The sequence below is a fragment of the Ambystoma mexicanum genome, chromosome 10, assembly GCF_040938575.1.
Source record: "Ambystoma mexicanum isolate Mex_15411 chromosome 10, UKY_AmexF1_1, whole genome shotgun sequence".
Classification (NCBI taxonomy): Eukaryota; Metazoa; Chordata; class Amphibia; order Caudata; family Ambystomatidae; genus Ambystoma; species Ambystoma mexicanum.
This window is the reverse complement of record NC_090932.1, coordinates 265,818,674-265,828,799: the sequence shown is the minus strand read 5'-3', so window position 1 is coordinate 265,828,799 and position 10,126 is coordinate 265,818,674. Positions and strand designations below refer to the sequence as shown.

Genomic DNA, 10,126 nt, shown 5'->3' with positions numbered 1-10,126 from the left:
GATGAGGATAGGGCCGCATTATTTGCGGCTAGATGGAGTACAGCCAACCCTTTTAAATCGAGCTACACATCAGTAGAAACCCTAAGACCGAAATGTATTAAACTAGAAAGACTCTCCAAAAGGAAATCAACAAGTATTGGGACCATGCTTCTTTAGCAAATTATTTGGAGAACAACATTATTCCTCGTGGTTTAAGATTTCTTATCTTTCCCAATTTTGAAAAAGAAGAAGATGCAGATTTGGCTGAGAAAGGGGAACAAAATGTAAGTACTAGTTCAAAAACAATGTTAGAATTACTTATAGTGCATGCAACTAGAGAACACAAGAGAATAATTGAACAGATTAATGTCATTAAGGAAGAAATTAAAAATATGACGAATGCAGAAACTACCAAACAAAAGAATTTTGGGAAAATGAACGAGATTCTTAGAGAATATCAATATGAGATTAAGATGAGGAAATTCAGAAAATTCTTTGGTGATGACAAAGATTATAGATCAGATAGCATTTACATATTCCAACCCAAATATGACAATTTAGGCCCTAGATCCAAACCTAGTTCAGCACATACAACACCTGCAAGCTCAGATTCGGATTCTGAGGAAGATGTATCAGGAACTACTAATGTGACTGTTTCCGAATAAACAAGACTCTGATTCATATAAACACATGTTATTGTGTCTATTCTAATCTGACTCTGATATTTAGAATTATTATTTTTCGATTCATTTAAATATTTTGATTTATTTTTGAATCAAGCGCGGATATAGTCTTATGACATCCTTTGTGACATTTGTATCTTTTTAGAACCACAGTGGGGGGTTCTCAGTCACCAAGATTTTCGCAGCTGGTGATACAACACTTATTTTCGACTGGGAATAGCGTACAATTCATTGTATCTTACCCACTGCTAGTCTTTGAATACTACTACAATGAATATAAATCAGACTTTTATAACAAAACACAATGATGTGAAAATATGAATTCATCCAATTCTAGAAATAGAAGTGAGGTTAGTACTACAGAAATGAAGTGATATGATTGAAAGATCTAAATTGTCTCTCTCAGTAGCTTTTGAGACAAATGTGTTTCAATGGCTTTTGAAACAAATGTGTCAACACTCAACATGTGTTTCTAGAACCAATACATTTTCAAAACACGAAGAAAACTCATTTTAAATAACGTGTTTCATTGGGTCTGTCTTCAGGACACTTCTTATTTCCACCACGTTGTTACAATTGGCGGGCTGTTTAACATGACTTTTTAACATTTCATGACAATCTAAAAACCAAACTATACATATGATATGATATGATATGATGTGGCATTTGTAACGCGCCTATACACAAGTGTTTCAAGGCGCGACGAGGCAGGGGGGGCGAACAAGGGGAGACAGACAACGATCCTACTAGGCCAGGTATCATTCAGATCGCACAAGTGCAAGGGTAGAGGGGACTGGGAAAAAGTGCAAGGGGAAGGGAGAGGGGGAAAGTGCTGAATATGGTTAGTAGAATACAAGATAAATAATAGGGCCAGCTGGTGGCAAGTGCAAGGTAAGTGCCGGGAGAAGGGGCTGTAGGATACAGAGACAGTCCCGTAGTGCAGGTAGGCAGTTGAGGGAAGAGTGGCTGGGCCAAGTACAGAGATCGGAGAGTGGCCCGGTAGCAGATTCAGTCCAGGTTCAGTGTTTTTAGCAGGGGAGAGAGGGAGAGAAAGCGGAGGCAAAGAGGAAGGTTTTGAGTTGCTTCCTGAACCGGAGATGGTTCTCCTCGAGTTTCAGGGAGGCAGGAAGGCTGTTCCAGAGGGAGGCCCCTGCTGCGGAGAGAGATCTACCCCCAGCTCGTTGCTTGGAGAAGCGCCTGATCCTGAGGTATATAGAATTGGTTATTACAATGTACCAGTTTCTTTGTGCTATGTTATAAATAGTGGATATGTCTGTCACAAGTGTGGGCCAAGAGCACAGGGTAGAGGCTATCTCTCACAGTATGCACGTAGATTAGGGGAGATTCCGGAGGCAAGTCTAGAATATAAGAGAAAAAGGGTACATACCAAACTGTTAGTTGAAACCTGTATTCACAGGAACTGCAGGAGCAGAAGCAGGCTGTAAACATAGAGACAGAGAAAAAGCAAAGACAAGCAAGTAAACTGGGCAACACCGATTGATCAGAAATAAGGGTGTACTGGAATATGATAAGGGGTCTCCAGGAATTAAGGAAAGCCCATGGGATTGGTACCATCAGATTACTCTCAACAACAGTCATACAGCAGCGTCATGACTTAGGCATGCCGAAGAAACTGTTGTACTCAGTGCAAGGGTAAAACTGAAGACCATATACTGAGGCAGGTACGACTTCGATGGACTAGGCAAAGTCAACAGAAGTCTTTCCCTTATCTGATCTGAATGGAGACCAACCCAGGGTCAATCTGTAAAACGGATTCAAGTGCAGGCACCACAGTGGACCAAGATGCAATACAAGTAAAAAGCATTGTTGAAAGAAATAACCAGGTACAGGACAGGATAGGCTACAGACACTAGAATTAAGGACTGACGTCGGGAAATATCATAGACGAGGAACAAACAGGAAAACTTCAACAGACTGAGTTTGAACAAGGAAGAGAGAAAAGCAAGACAGGAAGATATTAGAAGCTAGAACAGGCAGGTTGCAAGGGAAGGAGCCCAGAGGGACAGGGCAGAAGGCAGCGGAGTGCGGCGGGACTGCCAGGCCCGAGGTCCAGAGGAGCTGGGCAGAATGCTGCAGATTGCAGCAGGGTTGCCAGGCAGGAAGCCCACAGGAGCAGGGCGAAGGACAACAGAGGGAGGCAGTGCCGCTAGGCGGGGTGCCAGAGGAGCAGGGGACAAGGCTACAGAGAGAAGCAGGACTGCCAGGCGGGAAGCCCAGAGGAGCAGGTCAGAAGGCGACAGAGCACGGCAGAGCCGTCAGGCGGGCGCCCAAAGGAGTAGGGCAAAAGGCAGAGGAGTGCAGCAGAGCCGCCAGGTGGGAACCCAGAGGAGCAAGACGGAAAGGCAGCGGAGTGCAGCAGAGCCATCAGATGGGAGCCCAGAGCAGCAGGGCAGAAGGCAACAGCAGACTGGATATGGAGCTGCAAGCATCAACAGCAACAGGATACAAAGGCTAAAAGAGGATTTCCAGGAAAGCTCAAAAACTGGTAACAGGAGCACAAGAACAAACTCCCAGTGGAAGCAGTTGACTGACAACTGCTTCTGTTCAAAGTGAGCTTATAAAGACCCTCCCAGCCAGTAGGCCAGCAGGCTGGAACTGATTGCAGACACTGGCAGCTGTGTTCAATTAAGCCCAGCCTGGCTTCAGTAGTCTGCAGCAGTGGTTTCTAATTAAGGGCTCTCCAGCTTTCTGCAGCCTAGCCTGCAGTAGCTTGGATCAGATGAATGCAATCAAGTCATCTGCAGCTCTTACTAGCTTGCTGCAAACACATGTATTTAGTATGCCTCCTCCAGCCCTCTGCCTTTTGGACAGCATACATATCCCAGAATGCATCTGCTGGTTAAACTTGAAAGCCGGAGTGGAACATTCAATTAGATTGGTCCAAAACTGCAGTGGTAAAACAAGTAAATAAATGCAGAGGCAGTTTGCAGGTTTCAACTTTGCAAGTGAGTCTCTGAATGTGTGCATGTAGCAGTGCTGGGTGTCAGATGAGTAGGATTGTGACAATGTCAAAACTAGCCTGAAATTTCTTTTCAGCGTGTGAGGAGATTTGATTATTTAGTTGTCCCACCAATCCTTGCATACTGCAAAGGAAAAGCAATAAATATACATATGTATTATTTGTGCTGTTCATTTGCACCCAAAACAGAGACTCTTCCTCTAGTTCCCTGCCATTGTTAACAATTTGTTTCATCACATTTATGTGTTTTAATTCTGCATTTAAACTCTGTTTATTAAGAGACTCTTAGTTATCTTTCTTTCTTTTATACCAAGAAAAGGTGTCATACAAAGCTGCCATACACAGCTTTTCTAATGCCCTTTATTTGTGGTACCCATTAGTACTTGATTACTGTTATGTATAATTTTTAAGCAAGCTGAGCACATCTTGTATTTAATTACCTCGGTGTACTCCTACACGTCTGCAATCTCATCTTTGTCATTCATCACTTATGGAACAATTCTATAACAAGACAGGAGGCTCATATTATGCATTACAATCTTTACTCTGAAACCACAGCAGCAAAGAAAAAACTTTTACAAACAAAAAAGTTTCAACAACAGAACGAGATAAAGTTCAATGTCAATGCATGGGGAACTCCCCAAACCATCATGGAGGATAGGTCATACCCTGCAGGGGACCAATGAGCAGGGACCCTCCTTTATATATGTCCATTACTCTAACCCCAACCCCTCTTTCTTTGCTGCTGACACCACAGAGCTAAGTCACCCCTTTCAGTTGTGTCTTACATTGTTTGTCAGTAGTAGGCTTTATTAGTTTGAATATGGCATATATGGTAAATATGTGTTAATTACCTTTTATTATAAAGGAATTTGTGTATTTGATACATTGTATCTGGATAGCCGCGTGTGGCCGTTGGTTTCATTTTGGTGTCTTTCAAAAAGAAAATATGTATTATGCTTATACATCATCTTTCAGCTGAAGCAGTGGCGCAATGGTTGAATTTCGGACTACGGTCCATGAGGTTCTGAGTTCGAGGGAGCTCTCTAATTTATTTCTTCTTTAAAAATTTCTCGTGCTTGTAAACTCAGGTGTTTCTAGTGCATTAATCAACTCGCTCCCAGCGTGCGCGAGAGCAGTGTTGTTTACACTGTTCCCTCTTCATTTCGCCTGTGAATTCCAGGTGTAATGGTTTATTGGGCGTGACACCCTTTAGGCTCCTGTTGTGCGCCTGTCAGAAAAGAAAGAAGCTGTTGCTTGACACCCGGCGTGTACGGGGCTCTTGTTTGAATTTGTGCCCCTTGACAGATTTATGGTCACCTGGGGATTCCAGGTGCTGCAGGCTTTGGGTTCGGCCTGCCCCTGTGGCTTATGTTTGTAACAAAAGCCTCTGTTTCAGTACTGAGCCAAGTTAGCTCAAATATAGAGCTGCAGGTCTCCCATGCAGGAATGTTTATTTGTATATTTTATTATTAGATATTTTAATTATTATATTTTAAATAATTGTATTTTACAGTGGAGGTATTTGATTGTCACCTTTTTTGCTCAGTTGAGCAGGGATTTCCTAATGGGCATTTGGTTGGTTCATGACTTCTTCAGAAAGATTATAGCACAAACATTTTAATAGTAAAAATGTGGTTTTGTTAAATGTTTGTAATTTCGTATCCCTGGTGACACAACACATTTCCTTACCTTTAGTGCTGGAAAGAAAGAATGTATACTGATAAACTGTGGGTTTGTTAGGTTAAAGTCTGACCATCCAGCGCAAGAGCCCGATGCACTGCCAGTCTGCAGTTTTATTTTATTTTCTTTGTTTATTTATTCATTTACTTATTTCTTAAGTTATGTGCTTTGCCTTCACTGTAGGTGCCATAACCTGTTCGGTTTCAGGTTCAGCCTGATTCTATTGCAAGGTTACCCCCTCGTGTACTGCTGATTATCACACCCTGCTCGGGCGAGCAGTTGGAGGTGCACTTGCTCAGTGTATCCTACCTTCAACTTGACAGTTTTCTTTTGTTTGGGTTATCTTCCCTGGAAAGGTGCAGTCACCTGCTCGGTGGCAAGGTTGCCTGGGGCTTCTGCGAGGGGTCCCCTTGTATACGGCTGTGTCCACACCCTGCTTGGGTGAGCAGTTGAGGTACACTTGCTCAGTGTTTCCTCCCTTAAAGTCGGCAACTTGGGTAATTACCTTAACTGGCATGCACCATAACCTGCTCGGTTTCAGGCTCTGCCTGAGTTCTAATGTGAGGTTACCCCCTCGTGTACTGCTGATTATCACGCCCTGCTTGGGCGAGCAGTTGGAGGTGGACTTGCTCAGTGTATTCCTTCCTTAAGGTCGGCAGCTTTGTTTAGTTGCTGCATATGGCTGACGCCATTGTTTGGTCTTGTAGGAGTGCAGTAACCTGCTCGGTTTCAGGGCTTGCCTTGTTCCTACTGCGAGGTGCTCCCTCGTGTACTATTGGTTGCCACACCCTGCTGGGGTGAGCAGTTGAGGTGCACTTGCTCAGTGTACGCTTTGATAAACAATATGTTTAAGTGTTGACTGGAACACATTTGCGTTTTTTCAGAATTGTCAGTGGCCCAGAAAGCTCAGTGAGTATCAGCTTATATAAGGGCCGGGGATTCAGTCCCCTGTGAGGGCGTAACCCCTCTTCTTTGGATATTTTATATATATTTCATATATTATATATTCTTTATTTATTAAGTGCTTTAAAGAAAAGAGTGTGGAAGTGGTTGTAAACAGACCCATATGGGGTTGTACCTTCCTCTCTAACCATCTCTCTGGTGTTATCATTCGTCTTTTAGTTAAAAATTCTGTCACCCTTTACCTTAGTTAGTTTCAGGACAACTCAGTCCTTTCCTTAGGTTTTGATTCCCGACCTCAATTGCTCCACCCAATACCCGTGCTGATTAAGCTACAGTATTTTCTCTCAACATGAGGAAGAATAAAGATGATGTGTTATGCCTCTATTGAGGTCTGTAGGGCTTAAGGCTCTCGTTAGTGGGGACGTTTGTTCTCCCCTACTTTTGTCCCATTGGACATTCCTTATTCTTTTGGTTTCTGGTGGAGACAGGGTCAGCTCGAGGGCAACCGTTCAGTTTTTTACATGACAAGTTGAGCAACCATGTTTTACTTGGATGGAGTGTTTGGAAACACTTGATGGTATCAGTTAGACGAGTTGCCAAATAATAACTTTCTGGCGCCTGCCTCATGTTTTTCCTCCCAAAGCTTGACCTATGGTTCAGCTAACCGTCTAACAGTGTGTTGCAACTTCTCCTCTGCTCGAGGAGTACACGCAGGCTTCTGTACCCTCATGAGCGTTGCTTAACCTCTTTAGAGTGCTGTTTTCATATCCGTGCTGACCCTTCTGATACAGGTTCCTAATTTTGGAAAGGTCTACATCAGTCTTTTATCCTGCTGAGATCGATAAGTGAACACCTCACACCACACAACGTTCGTAGTAGTGATAAGCACCACTCATATACCTGAGGGTTCGTAGTACTGTATAAGTTCTGTTTTGCTATGGACAATGTGCTTAGTTTTTCCTTCCCCTGATTCCCTTAGTGGCCAGTCAGCCTCACATGAATACAGTGACTCAGACCTCAGGGTTTGAGGGGACAGTGGTCCCAGATTTCTTCTCAACCTTGCATTTACGGGGCATTGATAATTATCCAGAGTTCTTTCCCCCTCATTCCCCTTCCTGCCATCCTTGGGGGAGATTGCATCATAATATTACACCTCTGGGAGTATCCAATGGTTTCCGTTTTTTCCTTTTTACAGGAGTACTGGCGGGTGACCAGTGCAGGCTCGCACTGAGCATTTCCCTCCCGTCTGTTACTTTCCTTTGTGCTAATATCTGGTATTTCAATAAGTTAACCGGAGTCTGTTCACAGTCAGGGGATTGGTTAGAGGCGCTAGTGGATATTTATTTCTCTTAACGGTGTAAAGCGGGGCTTTAATGTGGTCCTCAGGGTAGTTTTCTTTCTGGATTGCAAGGTTTTTCCTTTGGATAAGTGGGGGAGGTTTCTCCTCTTTTGGGAAGGCTCAATATCCCTTGGTGGGATAGAGGGGTCTGGGAGTGATACTATCCCCCATCCACGTTATGACCCTCTATCACGATGCGTTCCAGAGTCTATACATTAACTTTCAGACGGTGTCTGCCGCTACGATTACCAGAGTGCTGGGATATATATTTGGTTGATGACTTGATTATCATAGTCACCTGCATGGCAGGTGGACCTTTGGGGTTTTCACAAGAGTTTGTTTGCAGTAAGGTGCCAGCTCAGGGTGCTGTGAGCTTCAAAGATCTGCAAATTGGCTGAAATATAGGTTGGACCTCTTCTGGTGTACACCTTCAGTTTAACCGTTTAGTGATCAGTTCTTTGCAGTTTAGAGTCTTGCTAAGATTTTGGAAATTTGGTGTCCTCCTTCGGTTACTTTTGATCCGCTAGGGGATTTATCACCAGGGAGGAGGGATCAAGGTTCAAGCACCGGGCATACCTACAAAGGAGTTTAGATATCACTATAATGGTAGTGATTGGATGTCGGATACATTTTTTCTTCTTGCCAAGTTTGGCCTCTTAAGGATCAGGTTTATAATATCTGCCTTTTGTCATGGTAGCAGAGTCCTTCTTCAAGAGTTCGGGAGGTCTGAGGGTCTCCGTGTTGGCGGTTTGACGGGTTTAGCTTCTCAGGTGGGGCCTTCTCTTCCATTCTGCTTCTGCCTCCAGAAGACTTCCCTCCTTAGTATACACATATGTCTGAAGACAATTGTAGATTAATTCTATTGCTTTTCAGCTCCGCTCAGGATGGATTGTCCTATTACAAAATTTATAAAAATGATTTTTTACTCCCATTTTACCCTTTTGAAGATTTGTCTTTCCCTCTTGGTTCCCCAGTGTAGTTCTGTGACATGCCCTGTTTCTAATGCGATATCTTCCTTTAATGCATGGGATGGAACCTATAAGACTTTCACCCCTATGGGGTACTTTTCTTTATCTCCAGGAGAGCTAGGTGTTTGTTTTCATTGGTTTACTTTCCAGGTCCCCAAAAATGGTACGAATTTAAGTGTTTTGAATATTTGATTGAACAACATAGGTGTTTATTTCAGATGGTTTTGTCCTAACCTATTAGTATAGGAAAACTTTGTTCAATGTTTTCCCCTCTTTTAACCAGTTGGTTTTGGTGGCCTGTAAGGAACGCTGGAATTGTCACATTTCCTGTTTTTCTTGCAGTGGATTTGACTTTGCCTTATAAGACAGCTTTCCGGGCAACCTAGTCTTGGGCAATTCTCTGATTGGTCAACAGATTGATTTAATGAAAGCATTTAAAAAATGTTTCCTTTCCTATTATTTTATTATATTATCTATTATATTGGATCATTTTGTACATACTAATGAGATGCAGGGGCTTTGAAATTGCATAATATGAGCCTCCTGTCTTGTTATAGAATGACTAATCCCCCACACTAACGTGAGATGGGGGTTTAGATTCTATTAAAGACAAGGAGGCGATTATTATATCCCTCCCACCCACCCTGGATATGATATGATATGACAATTGTGATACGCATGTACACAGGTGGTTCAAGTGAGAACATTCTTTGGTTTGTTGTTCTTCCCAACCACCCACCCTTCTTGCTTGTTGTTCTTACAGGTACGAGTTGAGGTTCTGCTCAGGAGTGTGGATCGCAGTTACAAGTTCTGGAGTGCGTGATTTCGGGTGAGAAGTCCTATCCAGAAGAACTTCTTCATTGCTTCAGGCTGCGGAAAGGTTGAGATCTCCGGTTTCGCTGGATCCTTTTCTCTGCGCTACACAGTTCAACCGTTCCATTGGGCGTCTGGTGCAAGTCAGCTGCAGAAAGAGGGGTTGGGGTTAGAGTAATGGACATATATAAAGGAGGGTCCCTGCTCATTGGTCCCCTGCAGGGTATGACCTATCCTCCATGATGGTTTGGGGAGTTCCCCATGCATTGACATTGAACTTTATCTAGTTCTGTTGTTGAAACTTTTTTGTTTGTAAAAGTTTTTTCTTTGCTGCTGTGGTTTCAGAGTAAAGATTGTAATGCATAATAATCGCCTCCTTGTCTTTAATAGAATCTAAACCCCCATCTCACGTTAGTGTGGGGGATTAGTCATTGTTGTTGTACAAATTTCCTACATGGGTGATAACCTGTATGGAAGAGAAGTATCACCATTTTAAAAGGGGACTGCATATTTTAAACACTACTTGGTCCCAAAAGGTGCATATACTCACTTTGGGCGGGCTCTACGTGGTATTTAGGATCTTGTTCTTCTTGCTCCTTATAAATCCACTCGTAAGTATTCGAGAATTTCCGATGAACAGCTGTGTTTTAATTTCCTTGCGGAAGGCTAAGTGGGTTGAGATACCTCTGAGGTTGGGTGGCAGGGCGTTCCATTCCATTTGGTTGCGGCGAACATTACATAACAGACATACATATGTGCTTCTGGAAAAATGCAGACA

General features: G+C 43.1%; 1 long non-coding RNA gene across 1 annotated transcript; it reads left to right on the top strand.

Annotated features, from left to right (window-relative positions):
- Positions 1–4,388: 4,388 nt before the first annotated feature.
- On the top strand, positions 4,389–9,717 carry LOC138493161 (uncharacterized). The gene is made up of 2 exons (XR_011276285.1): positions 4,389–4,477; positions 9,299–9,717. It is a non-coding gene; the product is annotated as an uncharacterized lncRNA (long non-coding RNA).
- Positions 9,718–10,126: the final 409 nt, after the last annotated feature.